Source organism: Humulus lupulus, chromosome 3 (assembly GCF_963169125.1).
Source record: "Humulus lupulus chromosome 3, drHumLupu1.1, whole genome shotgun sequence".
NCBI lineage: Eukaryota > Viridiplantae > Streptophyta > Magnoliopsida > Rosales > Cannabaceae > Humulus > Humulus lupulus.
In genome coordinates this window covers 263,916,778-263,936,065 of record NC_084795.1, presented here as the reverse complement: position 1 = coordinate 263,936,065, position 19,288 = coordinate 263,916,778, and the positions used below count along the sequence as shown (strand labels likewise).

At 32.4% G+C, this 19,288-nt stretch overlaps 2 long non-coding RNA genes across 2 annotated transcripts; one reads left to right on the top strand and one right to left on the bottom strand.

Moving 5' to 3' along the window:
- Nucleotides 1–2,310: 2,310 nt before the first annotated feature.
- Nucleotides 2,311–4,770, top strand: LOC133823965 (uncharacterized). Its single transcript, XR_009888475.1, has 2 exons — nucleotides 2,311–4,315; nucleotides 4,409–4,770. It is a non-coding gene; the product is annotated as an uncharacterized LOC133823965 (long non-coding RNA).
- Nucleotides 4,771–13,159: 8,389 nt separating this feature from the next.
- Nucleotides 13,160–15,049, bottom strand: LOC133821625 (uncharacterized). Its single transcript, XR_009887713.1, has 6 exons — nucleotides 14,974–15,049; nucleotides 14,780–14,874; nucleotides 14,222–14,684; nucleotides 13,836–13,958; nucleotides 13,678–13,745; nucleotides 13,160–13,566 (listed from the first exon to the last, which is right to left on the bottom strand). It is a non-coding gene; the product is annotated as an uncharacterized LOC133821625 (long non-coding RNA).
- Nucleotides 15,050–19,288: the final 4,239 nt, after the last annotated feature.

Here is a 19,288-nt window from a genome sequence, read left to right as displayed (position 1 = left end):
ATATTATGCTTTGGAGGTCTTTGGAGTACCTTGATCATCATCATTATGTACACTTGCTAAATTAGCATCTGATTCAATTCCATGATCATCATCAACAGCATATGTCTTAACACATAGCTCTGTAACACTCCCCCGCCAAGTGCTTGATATGTTGGGACATAAATCAAACTCAACATCTGGGGTTGTTTGAGTTTGTGTGGTACCTTGTGGATCAGCTTCACTTTCATTTAGTGGCATAGTCTAATGTTGTGATTGCCTAGCATTTCCTGGTTGAGAAAATGCTTGAGTTTCTGGTTGAGTCTCTGGTCCGAGATCTAGCTGAATTTCTTCACCTTGAGGAGGAGTTTTTGGCTGAACTTCTGCAGCAACAGATGCATTCTTCATCCTTCTTAGACTTAATCTTCTACTCCTTGGAGTTTCCTCAACAATTGTGGGTTCATCTCCACCTACAACTACCTTGGGAGATTGAGGTTCAGCTAGGACTTCTTGCAATAAAAAATGGCATGAGATTAAAACCAAAATGCATAAGCTAATCAAGTTAAGAAATATCTAAATTGGTCGATAAATTACCTCAGCCACTGAACCCTCAAATTTTGTGTTTTATGGGACATTTGTTGGGCCTTCATTGGCTGTTTCTGGCTCATCATCACTAATTTCAATTATTTCTTCTTCAAAGTAATCCATAGAGTCTTCTTCAGAGTAATCCATATAATATTATCCATCATACTTCATGCCCTCAAAGTCATCTGGGATATTCATTACAAACACTTTAGTTTCATCATCTTCTTGCCTCGAATTTTCTTCATTGTCAACAGAAGAATGTACTTCTTCATCATCTACTTGAGAAAGAAAATCACTCCATTTTACAAACAAGTTGTAAAAGTAATCATCTTGGTTCATTTGTCCAGGTGGATTGACAACAACATCAGCAGGGAGATCATATTCTACTTCCTCGAGGCAGCAACCCAAATTCAATTTTTCGGGACCTGCTTCAGGGATATGCCTTACAGTCGTGTCATCATCTTTCCACTCCACAGCAAATACAGGATCTGGTAACACCATATATATTTGAACATCCCTATAACTTCGATCCCTCATGTCATCTAAAATCAATCTAACCTCCTTCTCCCCCAATAACCATTATCCTCATATTCAGATGTTTCCCACAAGGCTTGAACCGAAAACCAAAGGGAAATTTGTAACCTAACCCTTGACCCATATCATCTAAATCATTCTTCATAAACTCACAATTGTCAAAATAGGCAACATACCCTCCTTCATATCGCTTGTTTCCAAAAGGAGTAAACCAAATACTCCCATGGTATAGCTTCATAGTGAATAGGTCAACTTTAGTCCATGCAAAGTGGAATTCAGTTTCAATGATTAATACAAGACCAAAAATTGGGACAAAACCCTTCTCCTTTTAACAAAGGAAAGGCAAAAACCATTAGCATTTCACCCCCACAACAAACAAACAGACAAAAAAAAAAGCATGTGCAACCATACTCACTGAACAGACATAAAATAGTCAAATCCACATGCAATCATACCCCACTGAAAATGGCAACTAGATTCCCTACAACCATTGAACCCTTTGTTTTTTAACACATTATTCAAACCCACTTTGACCCTATAAAACCCACCCTTAAAGCTTTTGACTCATTTAACCCATCGAACTAGCAAGCATTGTAGCATAATCATTATCTTCTACAACCCTAAAAATCTTAAGCAAGAAATCAAGGAAGAAGTTTAGGGTGCTTACCGTAGTCAGGAGGAGCCTCGTCTTCACTGCATTTATGAAATTCCATTTCTTCGCGTCTCCTGCTTCTTCTTCCTCTTTTTTTCATTTGTTCGTCTCCTGGTTTCTCTTCCTCTTTCTCAACTCTCTCTGCTTCTTCTTCCTCTTCGCAGTACATAAAAAAAATTATTGCTACTTGTTTTCTTTTTGAACCATGGACACTTGCCTATACTTGACAATTGCATTCAAACCCATTTGCCCATTTTTTTGTTCTAATTTAATTTATTTTCTTTTTCATTTCTGGGTTTTTTATATCTTTTTTCTAATTTAATTATCTACATGGGGTACCTATGGGTGAGTTAAACATGTTTCAACGGGCCACGTAGGAGGGTTTGGAGAGATAATGGGGGGGATCGACGTAAATAGTAAATATGGTAACAAAACGTGGGTTTGGGATGTTTAACCGGCGAAAATAAATGAGTGGGGATTAAGTGTATAAGAAGGTAAAAATAGGGATTTCTGCCGCTTATTACTAAAAAAAACATAATGTAATAAAGAGGGGGGGGGGGGCAAGTTTTCAATAGTTGTTGTAAGTCAGGGAGATTTTTGGCATGCAAAAATATTTGGGAGGCATAACTCTACAAGGGCCATAATTTGAGGAAAAAAAACTATTTGTCCTAAAATATATAATTTACAATAGGGTTTATACTATTTTAGACCCTGTGATTTTTCTTATTACCTGTTTGAATCATGTATTTTGGCAAATTACTTTTTGGATCTTGTATTTTATAAAATGCTTTAAATAGACCCCTAAACTCGAATATGGTCAAAGTTTTTTTTAACCAAATTCCAAATAATTAACTAAACTAACGAACAAAAGTAAAATTATTTTGCCTAATAAATGTGTTGTCATATTCAATTTTTTCTTCATCGAAATTAGATTTAGGGGTCTATTTGAACTATTTTATTAAATACAAGGTCCAAAAAGTAACTTATCAAAACATAGGATCCAAACAAGTAATAGGACAAAACACATAGTTCAAAAAGATATAAACAATTTACAATATATGTTTATCTTCCCCTTTGTCATGCTCACTTTCATTTCCCTTTTAAAAACTAAAATAAATCTTGTAATTTCAATTATACTAAACCATATACCTTTATAACTTACTAAACCATAAAAAAATTATGAATGTTTTATTTTTAACAAAAAGACTAATGCTCATTGATAAAAATTATTGATCACATTAGTCAAAATATAAGGTAAGATACATTCTGTCAAGTAAACTCATTATTAGTTGTAAGTGCAAATTTAGGCAGTTCATGAGCAGCATTGTTACAACAATGCAAAACATACACTAGAGTTGCACCTGGAATAAGAAATAATGAGTTTCAAAATTCTCTCAGCATAAAAACTTACTGAGAAGAATATACATACAATAATGTATCATCAACAAGCACCACTAAAGCATAGTCTTCAATACTTAAATCATCACCATCCAATTTGTACAATAGACAACTCAAGCAAATGTGAATATGAAAACATCGGCAAATAAATAAAAAGAGAATAATCAGTAATATAGCAAAATAAATTGATAACGAATTTAAAAAATAAAAACTAAAAACTACATATTGAAAGTGTCGAGAAAAAAAGTTATATATAGAATAATAATAGTAAAACAAGCATAAAAAGAAAGAGGGAAAATAAACTTATCTCTGAGGAAGTCTTCATATGAAACTGGTTATTTTCTAGAATGGTATAACAATCTCATAACGAAAATATGAATAACTAGTTGATAAATAAATAACGTGTAAAGAATAACAGATCAATGAATGATCAAAGAAATTTGACATATAGTCAAAACCATAAAATACATATTCATATATAAACGTTTTTTTTTTATTATTGTGCTTTTGTTAAACATATTGTGTTGAGCAAAGAAAATTTAGATAAATAATTATTTAACTTCAAAAGAACCATCTTAAAAAACTACCAAGACAAATTCAAACCAAATGAAAAAACGTTGCCGATAATACAGTAACAAAAAAAAAAGTGGGAAGATATTAACATAAAGGAAGAACATGAGTAACCATCAGCATGGATGAACTAAAACATTTTGCTATTGGATAAGCACAGAAATGTAGAGAATACTACTATATAATTCTAGAATAAAAGATTAAAAAAATAGAGATATCCGACCATTAAAGAATGCAAACAAAATAGATCCAATCACTTAGGGTATGATTGGTATAGAATTTGGATAAAACTTTATGATTTAGAAAACTGAAAATTTGTGGGCCCATGAAAATAATTAATTGTTAGCTAGTTTTTGAAAACCATATCCAAATCTATATTTGGACTTTATGTTGTAAAATAGAAAACGAATAAATCTCGTTTTCTTCGTTTTGTGAAATTTCTTCCTAAAACCCCTAAAAACAAAATCCATCTCTTCTCCCCTCCATCATTTGCGAAAGACAGAGCTTCTTCATCTCTCTCCCATCAATGGTGATTCGCTTCCCCTACTAACAACACCTAATCCACTCCAACTCCACATCTACCATCAGCCACATAAAATGGTATCTCTAAAACTGGTTTCAATGTCTATATATATATATATATATATTTATGTTTGAGAGTTTATCGTTATTGTTTCTGCCTTTCCATTCTAGTTGAGTCATGTGATTGGAACCCAAATATTGACGTGGGATTTATATTTCCATCATTTCTTCTCCGACACTGAATTGACGATTTTGGCGGTGAAGGGAGCGGCGATGGTGGCTCTGTACCGTTACCATATTGGGGACTAAGCGCGGTAGGGAGAGCTTTATTCTGGAGTTTATTCTTTTTCTGCTTGATCTATTATCCAGCAAACAAAATTAAAAAAAGAAAATACTGTTCTTTTTGGTTTAGAATTGATGAAGAAAAAAAAAAAATTGTAATTCTGTGAATATTTTTAATTGTTCTGTCATTCGTTAATTGAATTTTTTTTATTGTTGAGATTTTATAATGATAAAGTTTGACTTTTTATTTATTGTTTTGCTCTGTTGATATTTCTGTATCACTACAACACCTTCTAGAGGAAGAACTGAAAAGAAAATAAACAGAAACAGTCTAGCAAAAGAAAGAGAAAACACAAACAGAACAGAACGTTCCTAAAAAAACTCAATCAAGTATTCCTGCAGTCATTTTGGAAGATGTTATTCTAGTTTGCTTCTTTATGTCTTGAAAGATGTATAATTAGAAGATTGTAGTATGTATTGCATCAAATGCTGAGTTTTCTTCTTATTTTTTATATTTTGGAATAATGTCAATTGGATTCTACATTTAATACTGCTCTTTTTAGTTGGAATTATTTTGAAGTAATTTTATGCAACAATGCTTCTGGTTTAAGAAGAAAGAAACAGTGCACTCCACATGTTTGGGGAAATGCCTTAGAGACATAATGTATAGAATATAGAATAGAAATTTATATGCTTTAAATCACTATGGCTCAATATCAACTTTAGTAATTTTAATGTTACACTTTAATCCAAAAGCTCTAGTGTTTTTTTGTTTCTTTTGATTCTATACTTTTCTCTAATTTTCTCATGCTGAAAGTCTTTCATTTCATTGTAGGCTTAATGTTTAATAATCAGTCAAACAAAGTTTTCTTCACCAATTTTGTCTACATATGTGCATATCTTAATTCTTAGTTAAAACATTAAATGCAAGTCTAAAAGCTCTCTCTTGCCTTTAATTCTGATTTGGTAGGCTTTTGATCCATTGATTGTGAGCTAACTCAACTCTTAGACTTGTATGAGTTTGTGCCTAGATTTTTATTGCAACACAGAGAAAATATTCTTTGCATAATTATTTCTTTATTAAATATTTATAGTAAAATTGACTTTTTGATGGTTGTATGTTGTAAGGAGATGAAGCATGAATTTCTGAGGCACCAGAGATTAATTTTAGTCAAACTTATATGGCTCAAATGGGAAATGTTAGAGATAACATTGCTAGACAAATGTTGCTTAGTTATAACAATAATGTTTAGTTAATTAAAAAAATGTAACTTTAATTTAGAAAAAAAAATCAACATTAATGACAATGCAATATTGTTATGAATTTTATCAATGCACTATTATTAAATTTTAATTTATCAATATAATTAAATTTTACTTAATTAAATTTATTGATAAATTAAAATTTAATATTATACAACCTATGTATATAAAATTAAAATAATATTCAGATTCAGCTGAACCAATCACATATTTAGTTTCTGTTATATTTTCAAATTTAATACCAATCACAGATTTAGTTTTTTAAAACTAAAAAATAGTTTACTGACATTGAACCAATCACATTTTCATAACATTTTCATAAACATGTTTTTAGTTACTAAATTCAGATTTTCATTTTAGAATCTCTGTTTTGAAAAATACAGTTTTCTAATTGCGAACCAATCAGACCCTTAAAGACAACGGAATTACTAAAAAATTATCAGATGTTGAAATTTCTTATAGGAAAATCATGCTAACCCAGTTATCCGAAATGCAAAAAGTATATAATCTTGAAACGATACAAACATAATATTCTAAAGAATGTAATTGTGACCCAAGAGAAAACAAGAAACGATAGGAAAGCTACTACTACGATCGAAGGCCAGAGGAATTGACGAAGGCAAAAGGCAAAACATATGATATTTTCTATTTAATAATTTTTAATCACAAACAGTTCTCCAATTTCAAATCTCCCTAATAATTAAATCTATAATTTTGATATTGCGTAAAACTAAGACGGGATTAAAGAATATATGTATTGAACTTGGATTTGAATGAAAACTTAGAAATAAAATGCAGTTATTAAAAAAAAAAAAAGAGAGAAAATGACTTATCTGATGAAATTTGTACGTATTATCTTTATAAAAATGCATATCTCAATTCTGTGGCGGGGACAGATTATCTTCTTCACCAATGAACTGGGACCGACAGATCTTGGCAGAAGGGTTGGCACCAGCGATTTTTCTCCGGTCCCTTGTAACAACACTTGGCTACTGCAACACCTCCACTAAGAACTATAATGTGGCTCTAACCACCAACAATCAAAATAGTAATGGTGTTAAGAAGATAAATGGAAAAATTCTCAATTCTCTCATCTCTCTTCAGCTCTTCCAGTGCTCGATCTCCAATTTAAGTGATATGTTTGGTTAGAAAGAAAATTCACAACAAATTTTACAGATAGAGAAAAAAAAAAGTGCGATGCGAAGAGAAACTAAATACAATCACGTATTCTTTACTTGCACTAGGTTGTATCATTTTCAAGATAAAAGTTAGTACTTGTTAGAAGTTTCCAGCAATGCCTATTTAATCTTACTTTTGCTCTTATATACAGTTTTATGATTTTTTTTATCAATACTTTTGACATATATTTATGTATTCAAAATTTTGGGTTTGAATATTATTTAGATGGTTTTTATTTATGTTATATCAAATAATAAAACGCAAAATTTCAAGGTCATATCTACAGGTAAGTACAAACAAGATATGTTTATGTAATGGTACCACGTACATGTACATCATAATAATTTGTAAAGATTGGCATGAGAGGATTAGTAGAAATATTTTTTTCTTAAAAGATAAATTGGTGGATTTAGTTTGTTTCCCTTTATTATAATATTCGGAAATGTTTGTTTCCATTTATTATACTTTTCAGAAATGTTTGGTTTCCCTTATTATAATTTTCAGAAATAGCAATCAGGAAACTGATTCTTAATGTCATTAATTGTTATTTCCTTTTTGAGCTTGTTTTTATCCGACACAGGCCTGAGCTGTCCCCACCAATATCGCATCTGTCGGATCAACATTTTCTAAATAAGGCAACTCTTCGACAATCAAGAATAACTTATTTGATTCTTGCCTTTATCAGAAGAATTCTTTCTCAGCATTTGTGAGCACGAAAAATGACTCTATAAATAGGGCTCTAAAGGTAGTGAGAAAAGTGAACTCTTTGGTGTATTATTCATGAGCATTATTGTAATATTTGTGAGAGTTCCTCTTTGTATTCAAGATCATAAGTATTCACGTGATCTTGTAGAAATATGTGTGTTTAGTGTTTAGTGGTGAGTTTATACAATGTTCGTGAGTGAATACACATTGTAATTTGAACACAACGTTTCTAGTCTTCGGGAGAAGGTTTTTACAAGTCTTGCGTCAGGAGAATGCAAGCACTCGCTGACCATTGAAGGGAGTTCAAGTGATTGAGTGTTTCAATCAAGATCAGATTAGTGAAGAGAAGTACAACAAGTTGTGGCAAATCTCAATAGGGAGTCTTGTTTTGTTTAAGTCAATGTTTTTGTACTTGTGATTCTTTATTAATTGGTTTTATTCTCTGAGCGTGGCCCCAAGGAGTAGGTTATCCGAAAGGGTTTCTGAACCTTGTAAAAATGCGTTGTGTTCTTTATTGTTTTGCACTGTCTTTTTATTGTGTTCAGTTTCTGTCGTGACAAGTTTGGTTTCTGTCCCGACAGAACTGTAATCTGTGTAAACAGTTAATTACCATTACGCACTTTAATTAATTTACTTGGTTTAATTAATTTGGTAATTACTAAAAACGAAATTTCAGTAAATATATTTAGTTTGGTACGATATGAGTCGCATGATTTAATAAATATGTGTTTGAATTAGCATAAGCACGAACACACAAATTCAACATGATAAAGATGATAATTACACACAATAATAAAAAAAAATTGTGTGTATATTATATATTTATAATAAAATTATAAAATAAGTTAGGAATATGTAAGAAAATAAAAAAGATAAAAAAGTTTTTTCTATTCATCCTTAATAAATATAAAGTGAAACAATAAATACCATTTAGATTCTAAAATAAAATTATTGTAGTGAAACTATATTTCTAACTACACATTTCTCTTACCTTCAACCTTTGTTGTTAGACTGATTTTGTTCGTTTTATAGTTGAGCATGTCATTAGATTCATTTAATTATTTCTGCTAATAATTCAAACCAAAATTTAATTTTTTGGTATAACAAGAATTTTTATTCTCAAATGATATTATAGGGATTTGATACACGAGATGGAACATAACAATTTTTTTTCCACGAAGCTTTTTTCCCTTATTTCTAATAGTCATATTGTTTTCTATAGTGTAACTACTTTAGAGTTCAGAGCATTTATTTATCATGATCTGACATTAATAGTAGATATTGGTCTATACGTACATATATATATATATATATATTTTAGATCTTACATGTTACAATCAAAAATATTACAATGTTGTATATAACATGCTGTGACGAGCCCGACCAAAACCCCGCTACCCCACCCAAGAGTGATGGGCTAGACGTTGGTCAATATTTGTCACTAATGTAGTTGCTTGTATATGCATAGTGAAAGTAAGTAAATCATCCATCATGATATAATCAGATCTTTAGAATTATCTAAAAGTTATCATGCTCCTAGCTAAATTGATAATGGTTACATTATTATTGGATAAAATCACTTGGTGAATACAATGTACGATGCCAAATTGAGATTCTGGTGTCTCTTACCCAAACAAGGCAATAATGAAGTCAGTTTAGAAGATTGTTTTTTTAAAACTTTTTGAATGGTAGTGAGAGAAATTTTTATTGTATTGAGTCTTTCCTATAAGATTTACAAGTTCTAACTTTAAATTGTAGGATACTTAAAAACAATATGCATAATTTTATTAGTGTTGATTAGTTTTTTCGTCAACTTGCAAGGAGTAATAATTGAAGAGTGGTTTTGTGTATAAAATCAAAGTGGAATCTCTGTTTTGAATAATGAACCAAAAAAAGATAAATAAATAAAAGAGACAAAGATTTATAATGGTTCAGCCCATAAAAGATGACATACGTCCACTTTAACTAGTAATATTTGCGATGAACTTTGAACCCTCAAGAATAAGTACACTGAGTTTGATCTTTTTCTTGGGGTAGTTACAACATTGGAGAGTAGGAGCTCTCTCAGAAAATGAACATTTGCTAACTTATTTTTTTACCCTTGTCACATTTTGATTTGCATTATTTATGGTCGCAGATGGGAAGATCTGACGGTGGCAACTTGTTTCCCGATCAGACTAATTTTTGGTACACTCGGATGAAGGCAGGTTTCTGTGTCACCAAAAATGATAACTCGACAAGTCCTGTTCATGAAAAGGTTGAGAGCGCACCTTGGTACGAAAGAAGGCTCTGTTGGGAATTGTGCTCTTAAAGAAATTGTAGTTGACAATGGTATTGATGAATTAAATGAATGAATTGAATTATTGTATATATGTAGCTTATATACTATATTATTGTTAATAATATTAAGTAAATATCATAAAATTCTCAAGTTCGTCTATGTGGTCTCAATTTCATATTGGTATGAGAGGATCGAGATTGTGATTATGAACTTAAATAGTTCGCAGTAAAATAAAGTTATGAAATCTTTACATTAATTACTGCTAGTACGATCCACCAGTATATTATGAATACATGTGACCTAGATCCCGATTACTAGTGTAGTAGGACACTTTAGTGGAGGTACTTTGCATGCTTAGAGTATGTAGAACTAGACCAGATGTGATCTAATAATACTTGTTTAAATACTGTTCGTAATATTATAAAACACATCAACTGATGATCATATAAAAACTGATCTTAATCCTGAAGTTACTATGAATTCCTATACATGTCATTTGATCCTTTGATTCATGCATTACGGTTTGTCAGAATGACCAGGCTAAGAACTATTGTTTTGGGGACTCAATGAACACTACAAGAAAAAAAATGCTTTTAATAACACCAAAAATGTGTTATCAAAACATACCATAACACTTTTTGATGTGTTAAGACCGACTATGTTATCGTAGGTTAGGGTACTTTACATAACACTTTATCATTGTTATACAGATGTGTTATTATACTGTGAACGATAACACACTTTCTGTGTTATTTTAATAAATAGATAAGTGTTTAATTATATTATTTATAGTCGATTATATAACACATTTCAATACTTATAAATTTGTGTTATCTACACTTTAGTATAACACATTATTTATGTTATATAATGAAATTTGCATAACAAAATTCTTTACATAAAAAGTGTTATTGTAATAGATATTATAACACAATTTTCGTATTATTTTAATATTTAGATAAATTTAAATTCTCATTATATATTCATTTATATAACACTAATTTATTCTATTATATTTTAATTTTTTTTATATAATTAAAATTAGCTTTCTAATATATTCTAGCATCATCAAATGAGCTTGATTTTCAAATAACAAAAAGTAAAAACATTCAACATTGTGTTAACAATCCACAAATTAGTTTAAAACATTCAACATTGTCATCAACAACAAAATGTTCTTTAAGTATTCAAGTAGTCTTAAATATTCAACATATTGAAAAATTACTATTTTTAGCACAAAATATTCTACAGCTGCCCAACACAAAGCCTTCAAAATTATACTTGTGGACTGATTCTATTTCTGTAAACTGCAGTAGCCGTCTCCAAGTCGTAAACGAATAGCAACCCAAGCTTGGTGATTACGTAGATCAAAATATACTTGTGTGATATCTGTAATATTGAGCATTAAAACAATTAATATTCATGGTGTTGAATACTGGGGCATTAAAACAATTAGTTTTTGCAAAGATGGGGGTTTATGTCAAAAACAGAGGTTCTTTTTATGGTATAGAGTGGAGGAGGGAACATAAAGAATGGTTCAGAATTACATAGGAAACTCTCAAAGTTTAATCAAACAGTACCCAGACAATGAAATGGAAAAAAAAGATAGAAAATGGGATGTGGGCAACAGTGAGACCAAAAATGGTATGTGGATCTGCCCAACTTTCTTGTTCAATGTATTTCTACAAGAACCATCATTGGCCAAAACAATGGTCTTCATTTTCTGGGAATTGCTCTCTAAGTGAGTGTCCACTTCTTTCTGTTTTTCTGAAGCTAAAACTAAGCTTTTTTTTCCTTTCTTTTTTTTTTTGTTATTCACATGTTGAAATCATCAAACACCTATGGTGTTTGAGAAAAAGTCAAGAAGGAACTGAAAAGCAAGTAAAATTAAATAACTATCAATGAAATCACAATTAGGGGACCATTAGAAACATAACTACAACCTTTAAAAGCATCTCAAATATTGTTCATTATAATTTATAAGAAAAGTCATCTTTCACCTGTTGATATCTGTTTTTTGCATGTTTCTCTCTTCATGTGCGTGGAAAAATAACTAGGAAAAAAAAGGCCCAACTAAATCGGAGTTTGGACCTTATATACATTGAATTTCCTGTAACACAAGTATAGGAGCCAAGAAAGGGAAACACCATAGTTTTCATGCCTAAAACATAAGAAACACAAGTATCAGATTAAAAGTAAACAAGGAATTAAAGAATCAAAATAAATTCAAAGAGAAAAGCAGAGGCTACAAAACTAAATGGGTACTCACATGACTGGCGAGCATGTACAATAACAGATAGTATGCAGCACCTGCCTAAGCAGTTTAAGCAAATACACCGGCTGTTCGATTCAATTCTGAAGTTAACGGTAACACTTGAAGCAATCTGGGAACATATTGGAGTAAGACAATGAAAAACAATGCTTGTTTTGTAGGAAGAACATTTGACCCGTTAGACTGCTGAAGATATCTCAAGACCACTATCTGCAGAGATTAAAAATAGATCTCATAATTATTGGCAAAACATAGTTTTTTTCTTTCTTTTCAAGTGCAAGCAGGAAATGATTATGGGCTAAATTTGTTAAAAGGCCATACTAAAGGCAATAAAATGCAACCTCATCCCTAAAAATTCCAACAGAGAAGCCCATATACTAAACTATTTCAAAGAAAAAAACTCGTATTGGTTCTTATATTAGAATTCATGTTTTCTTTTCCAGTAATAAAGCTTGACAATAAAAAATTACACAGAACTTTGGCTCTAGAACTAGCAAGAACTATAGATTTTATTTTATACACAGAAACACATGTACAAGAGAAATGACTTAATAAAATTTAGACATGAAGACCAGTAGCAAACACATAATGAACTCTGAAGCAATATACAGAAAATAGATAACAAAATTAGATGCAAAATGAACAATAAAAGGCAACAACTAAGAGCAAAATGGGCCCAAAAAAACAGAAGTGATCTTCAATGAGAATATTTTTTTTCATTTTCATTTTCACTATCACTAGTAGTATATATATATATATATATATTGCTCTATACTATATAATGAGAATATATTAATAGCAATCCTTTATGTGTTTGTTTGTCTATTTCTTTTGATCATTATTTTTACTAGTAGATACTATACTGCTATATATAAACTATCATATTTAATGATATTCTTTTATTCTTATATATAAATATATATATATATGTATATATATACCCCTGCAGCAGCAGCAGCTAGCTGCATAAGTGCAGTAGCAACAATATTTAAAACCAAGCTAATTAGAAAAAAACAAAACAAATTCCAAACACTATAAACTTGTTAGTACATGGTTATTTAGACTTAATGCCTACAATTTCTATGTGGTCAAAATTAGTGACATATGATGTAGTCTTTATTCAATCATTACACATTCCTTATATAGTTATATCTTACTCATTGAATTTCCAGATCCTATTCCTACTTATGGCATCTGAGCTGGTAGCTATGTAAGCCTATAATATTTTCAATTAGTAATTGGCTAAGTGGATGCAACCTTCCAGTGAATATATGTTCTCTCAACCTTCCAGTGAATATAGTTGAGCGGATAATACATGGTTCTCTATATCATAACCTCCAAGAATATCTGGCCAAAACACACAGGGCAAAAGGAATGGATTCTCATTAGATAATCAGGAAGAAAGGAAGTTTTGAGGACAAGAATTGGTCTGAGAAATAAAACAGCAGTGTTAAAAACCTTCATCTTGAGCCATGTCAAGGAATGCTTGCAATTTTAAGGCCTCTCTATAGTACACATCCCTCTAACTATAACACCACATAAAACAAAAGTAAGCCATGTTACATTAAGGTAAGTAACATCTAATCACATTTATGTCTCATATTCTATTCCATTACCTGTTCGGCTTAGAGTTTGGCCCCAGAAAGAGGCCCAACTTCTAAGTTCTTCTTCCTTGTCTTCAGCTTTCAACACTTCCAAACTTGCACATTCCATTTGTTCCAAAAAGTTTTTCCATTCATCTGAAAGAAATAAATTTACATGTTATGAGTGTGTTCAAGTTAAAAAAATAAAATATATTGAAAAGTCTCAGCTTCCTGTAATTGATCATATGTTATATTTCATTACTTCAGCTCTGTTTCCCCTTGTGTTATTTCAGCTCAAGCTTTAAGTATAACTAATTACTCAACATTGTTATATCTTCATTTTGCTTAGGTTGTCACATCTTGCATAGTTTAGACATATTAGAATCAGAAAAATAATACTCAAAGGCAAGAAATATCACCTGAACGACAACATATTTTGCACTCTGGGAGCAGTGGGCATATTCATGAATAGGGAAGTAGAAAAGAATGATATGCGCCGGCGAGCATCTATGTTAGTAGGTACATCCAGTGCACCATCTTTGACAGTAAGCAGCAAAATAAGACACCCGATCTGCTGTGGAAAAGTTTGGTTACTAACATGTGTAATTTCTACGCACAATTGCAGGTGTCGGTGGCTGTGTTTTATGTGTTTAATTATTTGTTTGTCTTTGCTTAATGAACAAGGTCCTATAAATAAGTGGAAGGCAGACAGTGAATGTTACAAGTTTCATCACCTGCTCTTCCAATGGTGCATTGTCTGGAAAGGGAAACTGGATGGACATCTCACCAGCGTATTTTTCAAATAATTGTGGCTCAATATGTCTGCAAAAATAAGGAGAATCCTCATCCATGTCCTGGAAAGAGCTTAGCCATTCCATTATTCTGTGTGGTTTGAACATAAAGTATGGTAGTATTAGTATATAAAACATGTCAACTACTGATCTTACAAAAGAATGGTAACTCTGAAAGCATCCAACCTGGAAGAATCAACCATCATATCATTGGTTATAATTTCAAACATATCCTGTAGAACTTTCACTACTTTACCAGCATGATCTCCATTTCCCTCACCCTTGAAACATTTTATACCATAGGTTAGTAAGGTTTGGACTCAGACTACTGACTCCTTACTCTAAAAAATCAAGGAGAAGCCAGAAATATGCAGGCTTACCAGAAGTTCAAGCAACTTAGCAAATTTATCTAGCAAATTTGGAAGCTCAATCATTCTAAAGTCCTTAAGAAAACTTCGAAGTATATGGCTGGGGACATAGCTTAACAGATATGGAATCTATACCTTCTTATAGATTGAATGATGGTTCCCTATTGGGTTGGCTTTTGGAACTGAAAAGGTTATTGACGTCAAATTCATAATCAGATTATGAATTAACTTTCACTAGTAAAGTTAATGGTTCACTAGGAATCAAGATATAATTAAAAGGGTAAAACGGTAATTTTATTTCGACTTAATTATGAATCATCAATAGAGTATTAATTTGTATGTAATGATTATATCAATGGACACTTTATGGTTACAATAAAGTACTCAGTAAATATATGTGTTTAATTCTCAAGAGTTCAGTCTCATATTTATAGTGGAATAATCATGAGATTAATAAATATGATTATTGAATCAAAGAGTTTTGGTTAATAATATTTTATTTATTGAAGCTTGGAATTATTGGTCCTTAGGTCCGCGGGGCAGCTCTATCAATACTAATCAAGATAAGAGTTGATGCAAGGGTCAAACTGTGAAAGGGCTATTTGAGAGAATATTTATTCTTTGGGATAAATGATCAATTATGTGATAATTGAAGTTACACAATTTATTATTTCATTTGTGTTATTTTCGAAATTGTGTAGAAATAAAATAAATTAATTTTAATCAATTATTTTATTTAAGTGTGAAATGATAAATATGGACAGTCAAAATTAGTTTTGATTATTATATTTATTTAATTAATAATAAGATGATAATGGAAATTCAAATTTTAAATTTTGAATTTTGAAATTTAAGTTGTTATCTTTTCCTTAAAAAGATGATATCTTATTTGAATTTATAATTATTAATTTATTAAAATAAAAATGCATGAAAAAATCAAATCACATTTTTTCAAGGAGAGTGCCACACACATAGGGTTTCTTGGACAGCCATATGCATGTAGCACTACTGATGGTGATCAGTTATTGATTTTTTATTTTATTTAATTAATTAATAAAATATTTTGAAAATGATTTTCAAATGGAATGTAAAACTTTGTCTTTATTCATTATTATTATTATTGTTGTTGACGGTGAGAACTCGTCAACGATGTTATGTCAGAAAATTCAAAGCTTAGTAAGAAGATAACTAAATAAGAACATAGAATGGACTTTAGGAAAAATAAATGCAGATCAACAATGGAGTAAACATTCGTTTATTGCTTAATAGCCTGAGTATACAATGAACTTTCCAACCCCTTTGTATGAGGGGTGGAGGTCTATTTATAGCTTGGCTCTAATGGCCCCTGATACAAGGTGGTCCTCGGGGACAAGAAGGTACGCGGGTACACTGTCATGGTAGTGGCATAGGTCGTGGTGGAGCAGAGGATTGCAGTGTCGATACTTGTTCGTGGTTAGAGACATGCAGGTCATGCCACCACTTCTCGTACATCCACTACTTGCCAGGCACGGATGTTAGAGTCACGTCTCTGTCCTCCTCAAGGTCGTACATCCCGTACTCGTCCGGGTACCTCGTACGTGGTGGGTCTCAGGTCTTCAAAATAAGTCTTTGCAATAAATATTGTTATTTTCTACTAAGTATTTAAGAACTTATAGGTTCTTTAATGGTATAGTGTGGGTTCCCTTTATGTAGGCCTTGTATTCCCTATATTGAGGCATTTGTTAGGAGTCCTTATGCTGAGCTCGCAACATAAGGCATGAGGGGCTTTGATAAACAAGTTTAAGGCTCGTTTATGGTCTAGTTTTTAGGCTGGTTTTCGTTAGATTAGGATTATTTTATTGCAAAATTATGCTTGTTTGTTCATGTTTCAAGTTTTCCATGCTAAGTTGGTGAAAAGAGTGAAATGAAGTGAAAGTGGAAGAAAATATAGTTAGTTTGGAGAAAATCATGTTTTCGGGGTCGATATGTACGAGTTATGTTACTGCCCCTAGCGCTACAGCACGATCAAAGTAGCGCCACAACGCTTGGGAGGAGATGATGAAGTCTAATTGAATCTGTAAGTAGCGCCCCAGCGCTACATCAAGGGCGCTACAGCGCCAGTGAAATAATTTTTAGGGCATTTTGGCTTAGACTATAGCGCTACAACGCTCAATACACAGCGCTGTCAACGCGTTTTTCAGATTTTGAGCCACTTTTTGAAGGGCAAAACGGTCTTTTCACTTTGGAATCTTGGAAGACTATTTAAGCAACATTATTCTGCGATTTTGAGAAGGAGTTATGATGTTGTAAAACCCTAGATCTAGAAAAGACTGCTGCTTTAGATTGTGTTTTTTGGTTTTAACTTTCTGGATTTTTTTTTTTCATTTGAATTCCTTAGATTATTTTCTATGAGTAATTATTTGAATGTTATTTCCATCATGTTATCTATGAACTAATTTCATTTATCTAGGGATTAATGTAGTCCCTAGGATTTCTATTTAATTTTATTATGATATTCTATTAATATTTCTTCTCTATTCCAATCTATATGATGTTTGTTTAATGCTGGTAAATATTTGATCACTATTTACTTGATTTAATGGTTTTTCTTCAAAATACGAAAGATGAGAATTGAATATGCTATCATTATATAGACATAAGTTGCACATTGGACGAAAGTACCTGTATGACTTGTGTAGTAAATAGGTTTCTTTGCTTAATGCCTTCTATATGTCAAGTTTATCACAGAAATGTAGAAAACCTGCATATAGACTGAGATCTTATATCTTGAAAAAGAATAGGAATCGATTATATTAACTTGCTATTAGAATAGGAAGAAGAGATTTAGAATTGATTAGTAAAATTAATAGAATGAAAAGTTGATGAAATTAATTTCTAAGTTTTTTATTATTGATTAGTTGATTCATTGTTTTATTTTCAGTTATTTAGATTATGTTCGTAGTTTAGAGTATTCATTTCAGTTTTAATTATTCATCTAAATTTTAAATCACCAAATAGAATTTGAAAATCAATAAGTGGTATTTGGAAAACAGTCTTCGTGGGATCGGCACTCTACTTATTACATATTACTTGATTCAAACACGTATACTTGCGTGTAAATTTTCATAGATCAGGCTTTGGCGTCCTTACATGCACCAGGGAGGTGTCATGGCACCTGGGTGAGTTGGGCCTCACTATGCGAGGCCCTTGCTCCTTGGAGGTGCACTGCAGGTAGCGAGGAGGTGTCACGTGACCTACATACAAATGTTGGGTGCGCACTAGGCACCTAATGTGCACAAGATGCCAGGTGCATGCGAGGCGCCTGGTGCACGCAAGGCGTCTGATGTGCGCGAGGCACCAGGTGCGTGTGAGGCGACTGATGCGCGCGAGGCACCTGGTGTGCGTGAGGCTCCAGGGACGTACGGGTGATGGGTGCGTGCAAGGCACTTGATCCCTTGTGTGATATTCTTGCAATGCGAGTGGGCCTCTAGGGCCTCACTCATCAGCAGAGTGGACCTTACGGGGCTTTAGTCATGATTGCTTTGGACCTTCAAGGGACCTTAAACACGTGATGTGGGTCTTATACCAGTGTGGAATTCTTGCCTCCCACTGGAATGGAATGGCTTCGTGAGGCCTGGGGCTTTGCAAATGTGTGGCCTCTTGGTGGCACGTAATAACCATTTGCCTCTATCACGTACTTGATGCCTTCGGTGCCCCTTCATCGTTTACTTCAATAAGGGAACAAACCTTTTTTCCTTGGTGGATTTTTGGAATCCACACTTGCCCCCTAGTCTATAGGGAGGCCTTTAGGCGTTCTTGTAGACTCCTCTCTTTCTTTTTTTCTCTCTCTCTCTCTCCTTTTTTTTGTGCCATCTTTTTAACATTCATGGTGCAAGTGCTTTTCTCCATTTACAAGATATGGAAAAACATATTTCATGAGTGGCGATCCTTAGGACTCCTTTGAAGCTTAATTAACACCAATCATTCTTTTATATAGACCCCAAGGGTGTCATTGCTATACAAATGTCGGGTCGCAGGAAGAAGCTTGAGGCACTTTACCCGAAGAACCAAAGAAATGTTATTTGAACAAGGTTTGCTCTCGGGTGGTGCTCTTAAGTTGTTACCATGGGTTCTTTACGTAGATCTAGCGCTTGTCAGATTTTAGAGTGAAGAGTGCTTTAGCCATTCTTTCTTGTAGCCCCTTCGTCTTTTTGGCTTCTTGTCTTTTACCAACAGGTCGACTCGACCAGGAAGTCTATCAGTACTTGCCCTTCGATTGATACCCTTGATGTATAATTGATGTTGACAAAAGATCTAACTTTGGCCGAAGCAGAGAATGATCGGCTTA